The sequence below is a fragment of the Pleurodeles waltl genome, chromosome 9 (genome assembly GCF_031143425.1).
Source record: "Pleurodeles waltl isolate 20211129_DDA chromosome 9, aPleWal1.hap1.20221129, whole genome shotgun sequence".
Lineage (NCBI taxonomy): Eukaryota > Metazoa > Chordata > Amphibia > Caudata > Salamandridae > Pleurodeles > Pleurodeles waltl.
The window spans coordinates 283,042,262-283,063,917 of record NC_090448.1 but is presented as its reverse complement, the minus strand read 5'-3'; positions in this window follow the sequence as shown (position 1 = coordinate 283,063,917).

Genomic DNA, 21,656 nt, shown 5'->3' with positions numbered 1-21,656 from the left:
ATAAAGCCAATCTTAACAAAAAATAATAATCACATGCAAGTAGTTCTCCAGATGTTGAAAAGAGCCATAAAAAATGAATGAAAAGTGATAAATAGATAGTGATTTTCCACTGGCTCTGAATCAAAAAATAAAGTTCAGTGGGGTCAAAAATGTCAGATAATTTTCTTGGTTAATTATACAATTTCAAACACTTTATTTCTCCTGTTCAGATTTGTCTCTGTGAAATGGCCCTTTGAGAGCGATGATGTAATTTGTTATGGTTGTACATTAAACATTACAAAGTAGCCACTGGTATACTGCCTGGTTGAAGAGATCAGGTTTTAAGTGATATCATTAGTAAAAAAAAATGGGTCTCCTCCGCGGACGCAGTTCTGTGCTTCTTTGAAAAACATTTTACATTGTTACAGAATGTAATTAAATGTTTAAGCAATTCATTATATAATATTTGCAGGTAAGTCCATTTTATTTGAAAAGGAACCACCGCAGATGCTGTCCCGTCAAACGCACTGCAACTGGAGCATCTTTAAGCATCTTTTCATCCTCTATCCCAAGCTCTAGACCACTTAAATAAAGTTTATGGAGGTCGTGCCGGAAAGGTTGGAAATGGCCTGGAAAATGCTATAGGAGCCAAGTAATTGTCCAAACCTTCTAGGCCCCCTAGACCCCCTGTTGCTTTTTGTCTCCAGGTCGAGCCGCGATAGCCAAACTAACTTTTACAAACTTTTTTAACTTTTCCAAACTTTTTGATGCTTGTTTACTGTTGCATTTAAAAGCGGTAAAACTTTGAAAATCTTATACTCTTAAAAATCATAAAAATAAAGTTGTGTTTCTTTCATGCTGTGTGGCAAAGTTTATATAACTCAAAGTTAATTATCGAACTACAAACCAAGTGGTTCAAACAATAAATTCATTCAAATATCGACCTTGACATGATTGTACTCAGTTATCTTAAGTTAAAAACTTCCTTGTATAACTTTCAGATTAGTCTTGCCTAGTTCTCCCTGTTTTTCCATATTCTATTCACTCTGATCGTAGACCCGATTCTTCTTGCATACGTTATTTATAGAGAATGGACTCTTTGCATCTTAGGGATCCACTGAGATACTGTGGGAACTTTGCCTGATTTCCAGTTCACCAGAATCAGTGATCTTACCACCAACATGGAAATGAAAACTAGTTGGTGTTGCTCAATCATCCCTTCTAAAGGAGAAACCATAATACCAATCAATGCCTTATACACATCCAGAAGCCCATTGCATTTCAGTCATTGGCTAATTTCAGCAGCAATATCCTGCCAGAATTAGGTTAGACAAGTACAAGTAAACATCATGTGGAGGCAATGCCCATTTACATGATTACGTAGCTACCCAGGGTTCAGCTTAAGGTTGTTCAAACGAGTCTGACTGGACCCAGTTCAGTTTTCACAAGGGTATTCCACTGTAAGGCTGCACAGCCATATCCAATACTACAGGCAAATCCTCACAATGAGTCATAGGTGGTCATTCTGACCTCGGCGGTAAAAGGCGCCTACCGCCGGTCAGAAATCCTCCATAATCCCGCCGCGGTCGCAGAAACCCGCCACGGTCATTCTGACCCGCAGAAGGCAAACCTCCGAAAATCCGACCGCCACAACAGACCGCCAGACCAGCGGTCGGCGGAAAGGTGGAGGTGACCAAACCTCCACCGCCACGCCAACAGAAATACGCCCATCCCATTACGACCCACGAATCCACGCGGCGGTCATTCAAACGCGGTATTCCATTGGCGGGACACACCGGCGCGGTCAGAATACACACAAACGAACAAAACTCACCCACATTGGACGATTTGAATCCCACACACCTGATACACATACACACACCACTCCCACACACACAATACAATATAAAACACCCACCCACATCACCCACAAACCCCTACGCTTACAAATTCGTAAAGAAGGCAAGAGCGAGACACCAGCATCCAAAACATAACAGCCACAGCCACTCAACACCATCACCCACACACTATCCACACACAAAACAACACACACCACCACACTCAACTCACTTAAATACACATACTCCACCCCACACATCATACACACCACCCCATGGCACCCCAAAGACAACCCCGCTTCACAGACGAAGAACTCAGGGTTATGGTGGAGGAAATCGTTCGTGTAGAGCCCCAGCTGTTCGGCACACAGATACAATACACCAGCATTGCCCGGAGGACGGAGCTATGGCAGAGGATTGTTGACAGGGTGAACGCAGTGGGACAGCACCCCAGAAATCGGGAAGACATCAGGAAGCGATGGAACGACCTACGGGGGAAGGTGCGTTCCATGGTATCCAGGCACAACATCGCCGTGCAGAAGACTGGCGGAGGACCCCCACCTCAACCCCCACAATTCACATCATGGGAGGAGGAAGTCTTGAACATCCTGCATCCTGACGGCCTCGCAGGAGTCGGCGGAGGAATGGATACTGGTAAGTTGAAGCTTCAATACTGCTTCCCCCCCACCTGCATGCCAAATCAGACCCCAACCCTCACCCCCATCCTCGAACCCCATCCTCACCCCCACCCTCACCCCCACCACCATCCTCACCCCCACCACCATCCTCACCCCCAACACCATCCTCACCCCCACCCCCAGCACACCTATTCCCCGCCAATGTCTCACCATCACAACCCACACATCCCAAAACCTAGGCCTGCATGCGTCCACTAAGCATGGACACCCATCACCAAAGCATGCCCAATGCATATACACATCCCCCCCACAAGCCACCCTCACCAAAGCCCCCACACACGAATGCCAGCACTTGGGGACACGAGAACCCACAGATACACCCATATGCCACACATTTAAACTATAACCATACCTCTATACCCCTGCAGGACCCGACCGTCAACACACCGCGGCGGAGGGGCCAGAATTATCCACACCCCCCACCCAAGAGGCCGCCAGCGATGACAGCAGCTCTGTCGATCTGGACACCGATGACCAGCCCGGACCATCGGGGACCTCTGGACAGTCGGTTCCCCTCACACAGGCACAGGCCACTATAGACCCTAACCCCTCTGGGAACACCAGCACAGCTCCCACCCAGCGGGCCCATGCCTCTGTCTCCAGGGCGCGTCAATCTGCGGTGTGTCTACCACTACAGGGCACCCAGGATAACCCACCACCCCAACAACAACAGGGACCTGGGGGCAGTGGTAGTGGGCACACCGGCCAGGGGGCAGAGGCCCAGGGAAACAGGGCAACTCGGCGGGCAGCTGTGCGACAGGGGGGGGAGGAGAGGCCCAGGGAACCCACTCTCCACGAGGTCCTCACCACCATCATGGGAGCATACAACCGCTCCCAGGAGACGATGGCGACGGTACTGGCCCGGTTCCAGGAGATCCAGGTGCTGCAGGAGGAACACTATCGGGGGTACAGGGAGGACATCCGAGCCATCAACACCACCCTGGTTACCATGGTAGGGCTGCTGCAGGACCTCGTAAACAGCAGGGCGGACACTGAACAACACCCAAGGGCCCCTGCCACTAGCCGGGACCAAGAACAGCCATCCACCTCCGCCGGCGCTAGTGGACAGGAGGCCCCCGCACAGCAGCAGCCCACCAGACCCCCACCTCCTGCAGGAGAAGAACCACCCCGCAAGAGGGCCCTGAGATCTCGCAAGACAGAGTAGGATGTCAAGACCCCCGCCAGCAATGGATACCACCTGATGTCATCCCACTGTCCCACATTGTCACCCTGTCCATCCTCGAACTGCCCATGCTCCATCTCTCCACAGGCCTCTGGACAATGCACCTGTGTGACTGTTACTCTGGACTCTGCCATGGACATTCCTTCACCATAGCCCCCACCCACTTGAAACCACCCATCCCATTTTGAGCACTTCAATAAACACCTATTTTGCACCAAAATATCAGGAGTCTGGCTGTGATTTCAATAGATTGTAATTGACATGACAGTGCAAATATGTCCTTGTACATGGTGAAGTCAACAAACAGCTGCCACAAAGCTGTAGTCCATGGGGAAACGAAGCACAGGACTCGTAGTGGGGACCCCAGATCTGAAATAGGGAGGGAAAAGCCAAAACTCAGTCATCATACACTGGGGCAAATAGACAGGCAGCAGAGATGCTGCAGAGTAGTTAACATTTACTAAATTATCTTTGAAATGTTACCTGTGTCCTATTGGAAGTACTGTTCAATGATTCTGTCCCTGTTGTCTGTTTCAGCCCCGTCGTCTTCCTCCTCGTCACTCTCCTCAGGTTCCACCGCTGCCACAACACCACCGTCTCGACCATCCTCCTGCAGGAAAGGCACCTGGCGGCGCAAAGCCAGGTTGTGAAGCATGCAGCAGGCCACGATGATGTGACACACCTTCTTAGGTGAGTACATTAGGGATCCACCGGTCATATGCAGGCAGCGAAACCTGGCCTTTAGGAGGCCAAAGGTGCGTTCGATCACCCTCCTAGTACGCCCATGGGCCTCATTGTACCGTTCCTCTGCCCTGGTCCGGGGATTCCTTACTGGGGTCAGTAGCCACGACAGGTTGGGGTACCCAGAGTCCCCCACTAGCCATACACGGTGTCTCTGTAGCTGTTCCATCACGTAAGGGATGCTGCTATTCCTGAGGATGTAGGCGTCATGCACTGACCCTGGGAATTTGGCATTTACATGCGAGATGTACTGGTCAGCCAAACACACCACCTGGATGTTCATTGAATGGTAACTTTTTCTGTTCCTGTACACCTGCTCCCTGTCTCTTGGGGGAACCAAAGCCACATGGGTCCCATCAATGGCACCAATTACGTTGGGAATATGTCCAAGGGCGTAGAAATCACCCTTCACTGTAGCCAGTTCGCCCACCTCAGGGAAAATGATGTAGTTCCTCACGGATTTCATCAGGGCAGACAACACTCTGGATAACACCTTTGAAAACATGGGCTGAGACATCCCAGAAGCAATTCCCACGGTTGTCTGAAATGACCCACTTGCCAAGAAATGGAGTACTGACATGACCTGCACCAGAGGGGGAATCCCTGTGGGTTGGCGGATGGGGGACATCAGGTCGGGCTCCAGCCGGGCACACAGTTCATGGATAGTGGCACGGTTAAGACGGTAGGTCAGGATAATGTGGCGTTCTTCCATTGTCGACAGGTCCACCAGCGGTCGGTACACGGGAGGATTCATCCGTCTCCTCGCCCAACCCAGCGGACGGTGCCTAGGAAGGACAACATGGAGCACACAGTCAGGCAACCCACAGGTACGTACTCACAGCTAGCACAGTATACGATTCTCTATGCAGTGAATGGCGTGTCTGAGTGGCTATGCAAGGCCTAGGCCTGTGTGACGCAGTTGAAATTGAGCCATGTGGGCCCTGGAAATGGCGGCTGCCTGACCTGTGAAGTGTGACAATGGGATGTGAGGTCAATGCGCTGGCGTGGCACACCGCGGCGGGCGGCGGCCGAAGACCGCGGCGCGAAGCCGCATTGGTTAACATTGAAGCCTATGGGTTTCAGGAGCCAATGGCGAAGGGCGCCGGCGGTGGCGGGACGCACCGCCGCGGTACGCACCGCCGCGGACGTGACCGCCATTTTCTATCTACTTATCCACTTGCGACTTGAACTTTCACAGGAGAGGACCTATACTGCAAGTGTTGCTGTGACCTCGGTCTGGAAGGGACAATGTCTGCTGCGACTGGGGAAAGGGCCCCTGCCTTCACTGGAGAGGAGTTGGAGAAACTTGTGGATGGGGTCCTCCCCCAGTATGCGCTACTCTACGGTCCTCCAGACCAACAAGTGAGTTTAATTCTATCTGGATTTGGGGCCACTGGCTGGCTTGGGGGCCTGGCGGGGATGGGGGGCATGTTGGGCCTGGCGGGGGGCCTGGCGGGGATGGGGGGCATGTTGGGCATGGCGGGGGGCCTGGCGGGGGGCCTGGCGGGGATGGGGGGCATGTTGGGCCTGGCGGGGGGCCTGGCGGGGATGGGGGGCATGTTGGGCATGGCGGGGGGCCTGGCGGGGGGCCTGGCGGGGATGGGGGGCATGTTGGGCCTGGCGGGGGGCCTGGCGGGGATGGGGGGCATGTTGGGCATGGCGGGGGGCCTGGCGGGGATGGGGGGCGTTGGGCCACTGGAAAGGAAAATGCTGAGTAACTTGAACGTGGTATTTCTCCCTCCCTGTACGTGTCACATAGGTCCGCGCCCATGAGAAGATCGGGATTTGGCGTGCCATCGCCAAGGAAGTCCGGGCCCTGGGGGTCCACCATCGACGGGGCACCCACTGCCGCAAGAGGTGGGAGGACATCCGCCGCGGGACCAAGAAGACCGCCGAGTCTCTGCTGGGGATGGCCTCCCAACGTAGGCGGGGTGCCTGCCGTCAACTGAGCCCCCTGATGTTCCGGATCCTGGCGGTGGCCTACCCTGATTTGGATGGGCGCGTGAGGGCAGCACAGCAGACACAAGGGGGTGAGTCCAAGCATTATCTACTCTGTTGTTGCGCAGTGGAGGTGTCTGGGTGGGGGAGGAGGGCTGTGGGTCCCCCTAGGCCAGGGCGATATCTGTAGGCTGGGCACCCCCGTAAGCCCCTGTGTCCCCAGCCACCACCCTCAGTAGTGTGTCAGTACAGCCATCCCTGGGCCGTGTCATCCATGGGTGCAGTTGTCAACTCTAGGCGTGTAGGGCATGTTCCACGGAATGCGTAGCGGACCCCAAGTGCGCAACTTAGTGCAGGGGGCATCTGTGTCTGTCATGTCCGCTAACTGTACCGGAGATCCATGTAATCAATATCCCTTTATTTCTCTCTCCCCCCCCCTTTCTGTTTGTCTTTCTGTGCTTGTGTGCATCAGCATCATCAGGCGGAGGAGAAGTGGCATCGGGGCAGGAGGGAGCTGCATCTCACATGGCCCAGGAGGGCCATGCCACAGAGTCAGAGTGGACCAGTGAGACGGAGGGCGAGGGGAGCTCCACGACGGGGACGACTGGAGCCTGCAGCGACACGGACACGTCCTCGGAAGGGGGCTCCCTTGCGGGGGTGGCACCATCCGTGCCCCCCGCCATTACAGGTACAGCCGCCACCCAGCGCACCATCTCCGCCCTCCCAGCAGCCCCTCAGCGTTCGCCCCGTGCCCGCTCTGCCAGGAAGCCGGGCATCTCCTTCGCCCCAGGCACCTCAGGCCCTGCACCTGTTACCCCCGCTGCCCTCAGTGAGGAGGTCATTGACCTCCTCCGAACGCTCATTGTTGGGCAGACTACCCTTTTGAATGCCATCCAGGGGGTGGAGAGGGAGGTTCATCGCAGCAATGCGTACCTGGAGGGCATTCATTCGGGTCAGGCTGCCCATCAGCGATCGTTCCAGGCTCTGGCCTCAGCACTGACGGCAGCCATTGTCCCTGTCTCCTGCCTGCCTCTACTAACTCCCTCCTCCCAGTCTCCTGTTCCTCTGCCTGTCCCACCCACACCATCAGACCAGCCTGCACACACCTCAACACCCAAGAGAAGCTCATCCAAACATAAGCACCACAGATCACCCAGACATTCACACACGCAACATTCCGATGCAGACATGCCAACAGTCACTACCACCTCTGTGACCCCCACCTCCTCGTCTCCCTCCTCCCTCCCTGTGACGTCTACACTCACACCTCCATTCACCTCACCATCAGCCAGTGTTTCCATCACCAGCACACCCTCCACTCCAGTCCGCACACGTGCAGTCACCACCCCCACTGCCATTTACACGTCCCCTGTGTCCTCTCCCACTGTGTCTGTCACCCCCTCTTCCACACCACACAAACGCAGCCACCCACCCACCCAACAGCCATCCACCTCACGACAGCCTATCCCTCCTGCACCTGCACCCAAAGACAGCAAACGTGACTCACCTACAACCACATCCTCTCCCTCCACTCCCATTCCCACTGTACCTACCACTCTCCATTGTCCCAAGAAGCTCTTCCTCGCCACTACTAACTTCTTTCCTGACCCTGAGCCCCCCCCTCCTTCTCGTCGGGGTAAGAAGAGCACCTCAGCCACCACCAGCCCTGCAGCCCCCTTGACAAGGGTGCAGGGGTATTGGAGCCCGCCAGCCCGCATGTCTGGATCTTCGCCCAGCAGCAAGGGGACAGCCAGCCCACCCCCTGGGAAGAGGAGCAGAAGGCGGAAGGGGCGCCGCAGGAGCCCGCCTTCTACATCCCCCCCGGACACCACCCAGAGACAGTCACCAGCCACAGCTCCAAAGGGAGGAAAGGGCCACAGGCCCACGACTAAGGAGGGCAAGGGCAGCAAGTCGGAGAGGTCAGGCAGCAGGCCTGCTGCCCAGGAGGAGCCCACAACCCCCATAGCCGCTGCCCCGGGAGGAACCGGCACAGCTGCCCCGGGAGAGCCCACCAGCCCCATAGCCGCTGCCCAGGGAGGACCCAGCCCAGCTGGCCAGGAGGGCCCCACCACCCACAGCCCAGGTGGGCAGTGAAGGAGCACCATCCCCGCTGCCCAGGAGGGCACCACCAGGCATTTAGCAGTTGGCCATAGACCGTCCGCCGTCTCAAGAACCGCTGAACTGGGCCCTTCAAGGCAAGAACCGCTGAACTGGGCCCCGCCGTCTCAAGAACCGCTGAACTGGGCCCTTCAAGGCAAGAACCGCTGAACTGGGCCCTTCAAGGCAAGAACCGCTGAACTGGGCCCTTCAAGGCAAGAACCGCTGAACTGGGCCCCGCCGTCTCAAGAACCGCTGAACTGGGCCCTTCAAGGCAAGAACCGCTGAACTGGGCCCCACCGTCTCAAGAACCGCTGAACTGGGCCCTTCAAGGCAAGAACCGCTGAACTGGGCCCCGCCGTCTCAAGAACCGCTGAACTGGGCCCTTCAAGGCAAGAACCGCTGAACTGGGCCCTTCAAGGCAAGAACCGCTGAACTGGGCCCTTCAAGGCAAGAACCGCTGAACTGGGCCCTTCAAGGCAAGAACCGCTGAACTGGGCCCCGCCGTCTCAAGAACCGCTGAACTGGGCCCCGCCGTCTCAAGAACCGCTGAACTGGGCCCTTCAGGGCAAGAACCGCTGGCCCTTTGGCAGACGTGCCAGGGCAGGATCTATCTCGGGCAGGGCTGCAGGATGTCCTCTGGCCAACTTGCCTCCTCCAGTGGCAGTGGGGTCTGTTATGGACTGTATGGACTGTGGCTTTGCTCTCCCCAGGATGGCCCAGTGGGCAGGCCACCCACTGTATGGACTGTATGGACTGTGGCTTTGCTCTCCCCAGGATGGCCCAGTGGGCAGGCCACCCACTGTATGGACTGTATGGACTGTGGCTTTGCTCTCCCCAGGATGGCCCAGTGGGCAGGCCACCCACTGTATGGACTGTATGGACTGTGGCTTTGCTCTCCCCAGGATGGCCCAGTGGTCATGGAGTCCCCTCGTGGATCTGGCGTCGTGTACTCAAGTGGCTGAGGTGCCCCCCCTTCCCTTCCCCCTGAGGTGCCTGTCCTATTTTCTTTCTGATGCCCCTGCAGTGTTCTCTCCGTGGAGTTCTTGTCGTGGGACTGGGCCTTGCCCCTTTGCACAGGACCCCTGTGATCCACGGACAGTGGTTGGACTACATTTAGTAGCTGTATATATTTTGTACATAGTTTATTTATTTTTTGGGATTAATGGCGTACATATTTCAATATATCTGCCCGTTTATGATCTCTTCTTTTGGTCTTTGCATTATTTCGGAGGGGGGTGGTTTGTGGGTTGTGACAGTGATCTGTGGGAATGCATTGATGTGTGTGTTGTAGTGGGTGTGGGTGGGTGGGTGTGTGCCGGTAATCTTTTCCCTCCCCTGTGTCGTAGGTGCAGTACTCACCGATGTCTTCCGCGCCGCCGGGCGTGCTCCTGGTATATGAGGAGGAATAGGAGTGCGGGGATGACCTGTAACTCTGGCTCCATACTGCCGGAATCTCGCGTGGAGTGCGTAGAGGTGAGCGTTTTCCCGTTCGTAGTCTGTTTCCGCCGTGTTCTTATCGGCGGTGCTCCCGCCCCGGAAAAGGTGGCAGATTGGTGGGTCGTAATAGGGTGGGCGGTACTTTGTCTGCCGCCGGGCTGTTGGCGGGAACCGCCGCGCTGTTTGTTTGTACCGCTGTGGCGGTCGGAGTGTTAAGTTGGCGGGCTGTGTTGGCGGTTCCCGCCAGGGTCAGAATGCCATTTTTAATACCGCCGGTCTGTTCGCGGTCCGACCGCCGCCTCTCCGCCGACCGCCAAGGTCAGAATGAGGGCCATAGTCTTTTCCTTCATATTGCTTAGCCTAAAAAATATTTCCCTTAACTACAAACATTTATATGGCAACTTAAATATTTAAAAATATCTATCTATCTATCTATCTATCTATCTATCTATCTATCTATCTATCTATCTATCTATCTATCTATCTATCAAAATTCATATTTAAAATTGTCAAACTATATATGAAAGTTAATAAATAAAACCTAAATTAGCAAATCATGCAACCATTGTTAATAGAGAATGTGTTTTCCCCCACAAATATATCACCTAATGCACCAGACATGGCAGACATCCTCCCAAAAGACAGGCCCATCACATTACGGCACAGAAAAACAAGAAGTGATGGCAAGAGATGCCAGGGAGGACCTGCCTCAAAGGCCAATCAGAAGCATGCATGGGAGAAAGGAAATGATGGATGAGTATTTAACAGAACTTAACTTGACTAACAAAACTCTAACAGATGTCGAACTGTCTTAAGTGTGGCTGAACATTTTGTCCAGTAACTGACTTTGACTATGCCCAAACGAGAATGGATTATTCACATTTCTAAGGAATCTTACATTGTTGAAGGTCCATACATTGAGCACTCACAGAAAAAAGATCTATCCAGGGAGACGAAAGATCCACAGACATATTAACGGGTTATGATTTAGAAACACTAAGGCCCTCATATCAACCCTAGCGGTCGGTGATAAAGCGGTGGTAATACCGCCAACAGGTCGGCAGTAACTAAAATGGAATTATTACCACAGTGGAAAACCGCCAACAGGCAGGCGGAAGACAATGTGCGGCCCACACTATTATGACACACCTATCCGCCACCTTTTCCGGGGCGGTACCAATGACATAAAAAACACGGCAGAAACAGAACACAGAAGTCAAAGGACTCACGTCTGGAGGCTCAGGGAACAACCACGACGCCATGGAGGCCGAGCTGCACATTTTTCCAATGATTGTCTACCTTTTCCTGCATTACGAAAATCAACTCCGGCAAAGGCGACCACGGTGAGTACTGCCACCTCGCACACAAGGGAGGGGAAGAAAAAGAGAGAGACACACACACGCAACACTCAACACCCCCACCCCCAACACGATACTCACAACCAGATGCACTAACATTACATATCCACCCCGTACCCCTCAGGAATAATGCAAGGACAAAATGATTGGAAGAAATTGAGTGTAATACGATTAAAGAACATTAATAAGTGCATCAATTTACAAACTTATATACATATTTACAAATGGAGGGACACTGCCCAGTCCTCAACGTTCATGGGCCACAGGGCCACAACACACTGGACAAGGCCCCACCTCACTCCTGCAACAACACGGAGAGAACACTGCAGGGGCATCAGGTCGAAAATAGACAGGCACCTCAGGGGGACGAGAAATGGGGGGGCACCTCAGCCGGAAGATGGTACAATGCCACTGGTCCTGGAGGGAACAACATGCCCTGTGCTTGGTCCTGGGGAGTGCAAGGCAACAGTTTCTCAAGTGGGTGGTTTGTCCACTGCTTGGTCCTCGGGAGTGCAAGCCACAGTCTCTAAAGTGGATGGCTTATCCACTGGTTCTAGAGGGGGCCTTGTGCCCAGTGTGCTTCATCCTGGGAAGGATGTGGTGAGTGGATGGCTTCTCCCACTTGTTCTAGAGGGGGCCTTGTGTCCAGTGTGCCACATCCTAGGAAGAATGGGGTGAGTGGATGGCTTCTTCCACTGGTCCTGGAGGGGGGCTTGTGCCCAGTGTGCTTCATCCTGGAAAGGATGGGGTGAGTGGATGGCTTCTTCCACTGGTTCTGGATGAGGCATTGTGCCCTGTGATGCAGATCTTGGGGAGTGCAAGGTCACAGTCTCTCACCTGGGTGTCAGACCCACAGGATTTGCAGGGCCCAGGCTGCACAATAGCCCATGGATGCAGGACTACACACTGCCCGCCGGCGGTGATGGCTGCTCAGTGGTGGCAGGGGCGGTGCTGGTGTCAGGGCTGGCAGTGGTAGGGGGAGGCTCCAGCACATCGCCTGCAGCCTCGGATGGCTGCTCACTGGGGCGGCTGCTGCTGGCAATGGTGCTGGTGGCAGTGCTGGTGGCGGTGCTGGCAGTGTGGGGGGAGGCTCCAGCCCATCCCCTGCAGCCTTGGACGGCTGAACTGCCATGGTTGGTGGTGGGGGCTCCGAATGAGTTCCAGCACCAGGCCTCCTGTCCATCCTGCCTGCAGGTGCAGGCCCCTTGCCCTTCCCTTTCAGAGCTGGTGGTGCCTCCTTGCCCTTCCCTTTCGCAGCTGGTGGTGCCTCCTTGCCCTTCCTTGATGCACCTGATTCAGGCACACTTTCAGTGCTGCTGGCTGGTTCCTGGGATCCTCTACTACCTGCAGTAGCTTTCAACGCTACTGTGAGCGTGGACTGGGCTGCTGACGTGCTCGCCTGGGTTCTGACTCTCCTGGCCCGACGTGAAGGATGGTGGGAGGGGTAGAGAAGAGGTCAACGTTGGAGAGGAAATGCTTCTTAGGGACATTGAGACGGGAAGAGGGGGAAGGTTTGGGAGAGGAGGAAGAGGAAGTGGTTGTAGGAGGTGTCTGTCTGCTGTGTTTGGGTGCAGATGCTTGGGCTCGATACTGCTGTGAGGTGGATGACTGTTGGGTGTCTGAGTGCTTGCATTTGTGTACTTTGGGAGGAGGGAGCACAGACACAGTGGGAAAAAACACAGGGAACGTGGGCATGGATGTGGGGGTGGTGACTGCCAGTGAGTGGCATGTAGTGATACGCGTGATGGTGATCGGGGTAGTGGATGAGGATGTAGTGCTTGCAGGTGTGAGTGGAGACGCTACTGAGCGGGAGGTGGAGCATGAGGAGGAGGGGGCCACAGTGGAGGCAGTGGATGTTGGTATGTCTGCATCCGGATGGTGTTTGTGTGAGTGCCTGTGGGATGATGTGTGGTACTTGTGTTTGCCATTTCCACTCTTTTGTGTTGTCCTGGGTGCATGCTGGTCTGCCTGTGTGCTTGGGATAGGTTGGTGTTGAGAGGAATGGGACTGGGTAGAGGAAGTTGGAGGGGGGAAACTAGAAACAGGGACAATGGCTGCCATCACAGAGGAGGCCAGAGCCTGGATTGTTCTCTGTTGGGTCGCCATGCCAGAGTGAATGCCCTCCAGGAATGCATTTGTTTGTTGCAAATGGGCTGCCAGTCCCTGGATGGCATTCACAATGGTTGACTGCCCAACAGAGATGGATGGCAGGAGGTCAATAGCCTTCTCACTCAGGGCAGTAGGGCTAACTGGGGCAGTGCCCGAGGTGCCTGGGGTGAAGGAGATGCCACCCTCCTGGGTGAGCGGGCACGGGAAACACGCTGAGGGGCTGCTGGGAGGGTGGTGCCGGTATGGGGTGTGGTGGCTGTACCTGTAGTTAGGGTGGGCACCGAGGTGTCCGCCACCACCAGGGAGCTACCATCGGAGGAGGTATCACTGTCCGAACTGTCCCCTCCTGTCCCGCTGTGGGGCTCCCCTCGCCCTGTGCCCCACTGGTGCCCTCACCATCGGTGGATTCGGTCTCCAGGGCCATGTGGGATACAGCTCCCTCCGTTGCCAGTGCCTCTGCTCCTTAGCCAGATAATGCTAATGTACAGAAGAACAGGGTGACAAAACAAAAAGCGGGGGAAGAGACAAAGGATACACCACCGTTGGCATACACACGACATACACGCACACACACACACACACACACACACAGGGAACAGCCCTATGCACTAGGCAATGCACTAACAGTCACAATGTTAGTCACCAGGCCATGGACAGGAATACCTAATGCCAATAGCAGCATACCTGAGTCCCACAGACCCCAGTAGTGGATGCCTACTAGCTTGGTTGGAGGTGGTTCATATCATACCCTGCCCAACATGGGACCTACCCTGCAATGTCCAGCCTGGCCTATGGTCACCCACAGGCCCACATCCCCCACCCGGAGACCACCCCACCACGCGCAAGTAGCATATTGGGAAACTGTACTCACCCCCCTTGTGGCTGCTGTGATGCCCTCAAGCGCCCATCCAGCTCCAGATAGGCCACCGCCTGTATGCGGGCCATCCAGGCCCCCCTTCCTCGTTGGTATGCCATCCCCAGCTAGGCCTCCGCCATCTTCCTTGCTCAGCGTCTCAGATCCTCCCACAGTTTGCGACAGTGGGTGCTCCCCCTGCCATAGACCCCCAGGGTCCGCACCTCCTTGGCGATGGAATGCCATATACCCTTTTTCTGATGGGCGCTGACCTGCAGAAAGATACACATAGAAAAAGGTATCAGTCAGACCGTCCGGCATGTTACAATCATGTCCCACCATAGCTCTCACATCCTCTTACGCACAGACATTGCCCACCATACATGCAGCAGGCTGCCCAGGACCCTTCCACCAACCCCCCTTACATGAAACCCTCACACACAGCACTCCATGCATTCATGCCCCATGCATCATGCTCACAGTGCACTCACCTATTGGTTTGGTGGCCCATGCAGCATTCGGTACTGGGGTAGGACCCCATCCACCATAGTCGGTTCCAGACATAGGTCACAGCAGCACTTGCAGTGTAGGTCCTCTTCTGTTGAGGGTCAGGTAGCAAGTGAGTGAACAGATAGAAAATGGCGGTCACGTCCGCTGCGGTGCGTACTGTCACTACCGGCGTACATCACCATTGGCCACTGTAATCCACACGGCCCAATGACAACCAATGAGAAGTTGTATGGCGGTACTAGACTGCCTCCCGCAAAGGTGCACAACGTCAGTTGAATTACCTTGTTTACAGACCCCTGGTGGACTTGGCAACTATGGAGGACAGGCACATCATCCTCACCTATAGACCTGACAAGCCCCCAATCACAGAGATGTGTGCCCAATTGGAGTCTGACCTGATATCTGCTATCCGTCACCCCACCGGGATCCCCCCTCTTGTGCAAGTCCTATCTGTACTCCATTTCTTGGCAAGTGGCTCCTTCCAAGCGACAGTGGGCTTGGCAGCAGGAATGTCACAACCATTGTTCTCAATAGTGCTGACCAGAGTGTTGTCTGCCCTGATAAAACACATGCACAGCCACATCGTATTCCCCCAGGTGGAGGATTTGGCGACAGTGAAAGCTGACTTATATGCAATGGGACATATCCCATTGGGGCTACTGATGGTACACATATTGCATGTCCCCCCACCCCCCAGAGAAAAGGACAGGTGTTCAGGAATAGAAAGAGCTTTCACTCGATGAATGTGCAGATAGTATGCCTGGCGGACCAGTACATCTCACATGTCAATGCAAAGTATCCTGGGTCTGTGCATCATGCCTTTCTCCTACGGAATAGCAGCATCCCAAATGTGATGGCTCAACTCCAGAGGCACAGGGTGTGGCTAATAGGTGAGCCCTGGTTCCTACCCAGTGGATATTGGAGTATGGATATGGTGTGGGCCCTAGGGGTGAGTGTGTGGCTAACAGTTGTCCCTCGATATTTGCAGGTGACTGTGGTTACCCCAACATCTCATGGCTACTGACCCCAGTGAGCAATGCCAGGACAAGTGCAGAGGAACGTTACAATGAGGCACATGGGCGGACAAGAATGATTATCGAGAGGACCTTTGGCCTCCTAAAGGCCATATTTCATTCCTCCATCTTATTGGTGGATCCCTGTACTACTCACCCAAGAAGGTCTTCCAGATCATCGTGGCATGCTGCATGTTACATAACCTTGCCTTGAGATGCCATGTGCCTTTTCTGCAGAAGGATGAGCCTGGAGATGTGCGTGTGGCAGCAGTGGACCCTTTGGACAGTGAAGATGAGGAGGCAGAGGAGGAGGATGAGGACAACAGAACAGCAATAATACAATACTACTTCCAGTGACACACAGGTAAGGCACTGTAAATTCACTTTACATTGACAGTTTTGTTTGACATTGTACATGGCAGGCAGATTCTCCCAATTCTCTGGCCACTTACTGTACCTTTTGGCATCTCTATTTTCAGATATCTGTGCCCCACTCTGGCTCCTGGTGTGTTGACTGCAGCCTACTACAGGTCATTCCTATGTATATATTCCTGTTCAGTTGTTTGCAGAGTTTAAAGCTTGTTAAACGAATACGTAGTTCAATCATTTGCCAGACTCCATACTTGTATTTTTTAAATGGTGTTTATTTAAGTGCCAATAAGTAGAGGGGTATGTGCAATGGGCTGGGATGATTTGCGGCAGGATAGAGTCCAGTCTATTTGTATCACAGGTGCATTGTCCAAGGGGGCATAGGAAGGGGAGCAATGGCAGTTCAAGGTGGGCAGGGTGACAGAGTGGGACACAAGGGTGACAATCAGGAGAGTCTTATTTCCTGGTTGAGTCTTGGCAATATTCTCTGGCTTCTGCCTGGATCACAGGGACCGTTTGCAGGGTGGTTTTCCTTCTGCAGGGGGAGGGGTGCTGGTAGGCTGTTGGTCCTGTGGTTGGGCCTCTTGTCCACTAGCGGCAGCGGAGGTGGGGGATGTTCATCGGTGTGGCTAGTGTCAGGGGCCCGGTGGTGTGCCACTGCCTCCCTCATGGTGTTGGCACATCTGCCAACACCCCTGCAATGGTGACCAGGGTAGTGCTGATATCCTTCAAGTCTTCTCGGAGCCCTAGGTACTGTCGCTCCTGCAGCAGCTGGGTCTCCTGCAATTTGGCCAGTATCTGGCCCATTGTCTCCTGGGAATGGTGGTATGCTCCCAGGATCCCTGCAAGTGCCTCCTGGAGAGTCGGCTCTCTGGGCCTGTCCTCCCCCTGTTGCATAGCAGTCCTCCCAGCTTCCCTGTTGTCCTGTGCCTCTGTCCCCTGAACCGTGTGCCCACTGCCACTGACCACAGGTCCCTGATTGTCCTGTCTTTGTGGGGTGTCCTAGGGTCCCCATAGTGGTGGACACACTGTTGATTGACGTGTCCTAGGGACATAGGTATGGGCATGCTGGGTGGGTGCTGTGCTAGTGTTTCCTGAGGGGGGAGGCTCTGTGGTGGTATGGGACTGTGCTGGGTAACCAACTGTCCAGAGGTCCCTGATGGGCCAGGCTGGTCATCCAGATCCAGGCGTCCAGAGCTGCTGTCATCACTGTGGGCCTCTTCTGTGGGGGGACTGGATGTTGCTGGTACCTCCTCTCCGGTGACGTTGGGTGGGGAACTGTGGAGATGTAAATGCAGTGTTATTGTTTCTGCGTGTGACATCTTGTGCATGGGTGTGTTGCCCTCTATGTTTGTGATTGCCCTGGCAGCTTTGACTTGTGTGAGTAGTCATTTGGTGGGCTAGGTGATTGTTTCTAGTGTGCATGCTTTAGTGATGGGTTTCCATGCAGGTCTGTGATGGGGTCCGTGCATTGGTATTACATGCAGGGCTTGGAATTGGGATGGGTGGGTTGTGATGGTGGGGTGGATGTGAGGTGGTGGAGTGATGGGGGTGAGGGTACAGGTGGCGGTTTGTGATGGCATGCAGGTGGGAGGGTGTTAGTAATAAGGATTTGACTTACCAGAGTCCAGTCCTCCTGCTACTCCTGTCAGGCCATCAGGATTCATAATTGCCAAGACTTGCTCCTCCCATGTTGTTAGTTGTGGGGGAGGGGGTGGGGATCCACCTCCAGTCCTCTGTACTGCTATTTGGTGACTTGCTACCACAGAACGCACCTTCCCCCATAGGTTGTTCCACCTCTTCCTGATATCATCCCTTGTTCTGGGGTGCTGTCCCATGGCGTTGACCCTGTCCTCGATTCCATGCCGTATCTCCATCTTCCTAGTGATGCATGTCTGCTGCACCTGTGATCCGAATATCTGTGGCTCTACCCGTATGATTTCCTCCAGCATGACCCTTAGGTCCTCCTCTGAGAACCTGGGGTGTCTTTGTGGTGCCATGGGTGTAGTGTGAGTGGTGTGGGTGAGGGTGTGTGTGGTGATGTGTTGGGGTGTGTGCTGTAAGGTGCGTGGATAGTGTATGGGTGATGGTGTTATGTGGCTCCTGTTCTGTGGGTGCTCTTGGTCTATCTCTCTCAGTTGGCAATGGTTTTTAGTCATAAAGGGTTGTGTGTAGTGTGTTTGTGTGTTTTATAGTGGTATGGGTGTGTGGGTGTGGTGTGTGTTTCTGTGTCAGGTGTGTTTAGTTTGAATTGTCCAATGTAGTGCTGTTTTGTATGTGTGTGTGTGTATTTTGAGCGAAGTGTTATGCATCACCAATAGTTTACCGCGGATGAATGTCCGCCGCTGTGAATCGTGGGTCATAATGCTGTGGGGATAGTTCTGTTGGCATAACGGTGTGGGATTTGGTACCGCCAGTTTATCACTGCCCTTTGGGCTGGCGGACTTGTGTGTGTGGCTATATAGTGACGGATTGCTATGTGTGTGTCATAATATGGGTAGCGGTAAACCGCCACGCCGGTGGTATGTTGGCGGCAGTCAGCATGGCAGTAAGGGGGACTTACCGCCAATGTCACAAAGAGGGCCTAAGAATTCTGCAGAAACTGGGGGAAGAATTCCCATTAGGTGAGAGCGAAAAAGCAGGAAATATCTGTGCTATACTGGAGGAGATAGGAATCCAACAAAGCAGTGAGTCCAGAGAATTCAAGGTTAAATCATGCTTTTTCCTTAAAACCCCTCATGATTCAGTGGGCACTTTCCATGAAAGAACTAAACAAAGTACAAATTAGATGACAAATCAAGGGTGTATACAACATTACCAAAGAACAACGGCAGGCCATTAAAACCTTGAAGAATGGTTCTAAGGTAGTTATCAAGCCATCAGATAAGGGTGGAAATATCTTACTGCTAACCAGAGAATACTATGAAAGTAAAGCCCTATAATAACTAGGAAACGGAAGCTGTTATGATTCCATCAGTAGGAAAGAGTACCTGCACAGTATCAAAATGTTCCATGAGCTTCTGGAGGATTGAAGAGACATGGGCATTTTGGACTAGGAGGAGTTCTGATATTTATGATGTGACCATCCACATGTTCCCATGTTCTACTACATTCCATAGATTCATAAGAACTCTAATTTACCGCCTGGATAACCTATAATTTCATCAAAAGCTAGTCTGTTGGAGAACACTTTAACGTATGTACATTTTTATCTCTTTTTATTCATGGCAAAATCTGAGCTTGTTTGTCAAAGACACCAAAGATTTTTTAGTCTAATTGATGGTATAGAATGGAAAGAAAACTTCTTGATGACCACGCTTGATGTGACTAATCTGTGCACTTGTAATGCTTATGAAGCGGATCTGAAAGCTTTACAATTTTCCTTGCAGGGCATTGAAATTCTATGAACATAGAAGGATGATTTTGCAATTCACTGAATTCTGCCTGAATAATAACATCTTCACTTTTGGGGGGCAGCTGTATCGACAAATACAGGGAACAGCCATGGCATGGGCACCTGTTTCACCCCGAGCTATGCAAACCTGTTCATGGGCTGGTGGAAGAAGCAGGTGGCCTCTGCAAATTCAAATGAGTCAGTAACCCTGCCCGGTGGGCCTACTATATAGACGATTTGTTTAGAGGATGGAAAGGCTCGAGGGAAGAGGCTGAGAAATGTATAGCAAAGCTTATTTGCAAAACACTGAATTTACATTTTTCCTGCTGCATAACCGATCAGGAGATATCATTTCAAGGCCTTAAGGTATTTGTGAAAGAGAACAAGTTGCAGACTTCATTGTACAGAAAGCTCACTGTAGGGAATTACCTGTGTCATGCTAAAAGTGCTCATCCTGGTAGTTTGAAGTTCAGTATCACTAATGGGGGTAGCTGTGAGTAAAACACAACTGCTCTAGAGAAGAAGACTTTGCAATAGCAAAGATAGAAACTTTAAACAGATTTGAGAGGAGAAGATATTCACCCTCAGTTCTCTCTGCCGCCTGTGCTAAGATGAAATGAAATCCTAGACAGGAACTCTTGAGGGAGAAAGATAAGTGCCCTGTGGACAAGACAATCAAAATTATCACATGGTTTTCTATAAAATCTCAACAGGTGTTTGCAATATTGAAAAGGAATTGGCAGATTCTTCAAACTGACAGTACTATTGGTGATAAGATTCCCAGTCAACCATCAGTTAAACAGAGGAAGGGGGCCTCCCTCAAGGACTATCTAGTGTACAGTCATTTCAGTAAATACAACCAGCAGTATGATGACATGGTGGCAGGGTTTTATCCCTATCTACAATGTAAGACATGCCAAAACAGTGAGAAAATGAAGGAGTACGATATACTGGGGCTGAAAACAAAAGGCATGATGAAACATCTGTTAAATTAAAACTCAGATTACACTGTGTATTGCCTGATACATCCCTGCAACAAATGTTATGTGGGCAGTAGCACCCTCTAGGTAGAGAAACAGGTACTCCAGCACTGAGTGCCATTGACAACAAGGAACCCACTTATCCAGCTGTGTGACACTTTCAGTTGGAACATGAGAGTGACAGCAGTGTTTTTGCCTAGACCAAGTACCACTGGGGGAAAGGGGAGGTGATCAAACCTTAAAATTGAGGCAACTTGAATACAAGTATATAATCACACTTCAGACCAAGATACTAGTGGGTTTAAATTATGATATGGAACTGTGGGTATACTTAGGGGTTTGGGCATTCAGTATTTGACTGAAGGTTAACAAGTATATTGAAGCCTATTCAATAAGCAGTTGACTTAAGTGCAGTCAGCATATGAGATATAGGGGGTTATTCCAACTTTGGAGGAGGTGTTAATCCGTCCCAAAAGTGACGGAAAAGTGACGGATTTACCACCAGCCGTATTACGAGTCCATTATATCCTATGGAACTCGTAATACGTCTGGTGGTATATCCGTCACTTTACCGTCACTTTTGGGATGAATTAACACCTCCTCCAAAGTTGGAATAACCCCCATAGTATGCTGTATATTTTCATACAATAATATACTTATTAGTCATAACGAATGATCAGGTTAAAAATGGTCTAAATTATAGACAGGGGATTTAAGCCCATTCAGGGCTCTATTTAACAACATGTCGTGTTTACATTCTTTTATAAAATTCCTAATGTGATTCATGTTGGGAACATGTTTATATCTTTCGATATTTGTGTTTTCTCCCCCCTTTCCTACTCCTCCTTGCCTCCGTATTTGAATTGATTTTTCCAATTTGTTGGTATATATAGGTGACAGTTAATGAATTTGATTTTTCCAATATGAAGTTTCAAACCTCATCAAATTGCAATACTCACACTGATTCAGGGTGAGCAGTCACTAGGATTTAATTTAAGAAAGTATGAACTGCAACACAGAAATATAAATAGGGGGTATAAGACACCTCAATTATATGTGTTTTATAAATGTTTTTTAAATTCCCCAAATCTGTTTTTTCACCCCTTCCCTTCTTTTTCAGTATTTATTTTTATAATTGGAATCATATGGTGCATAA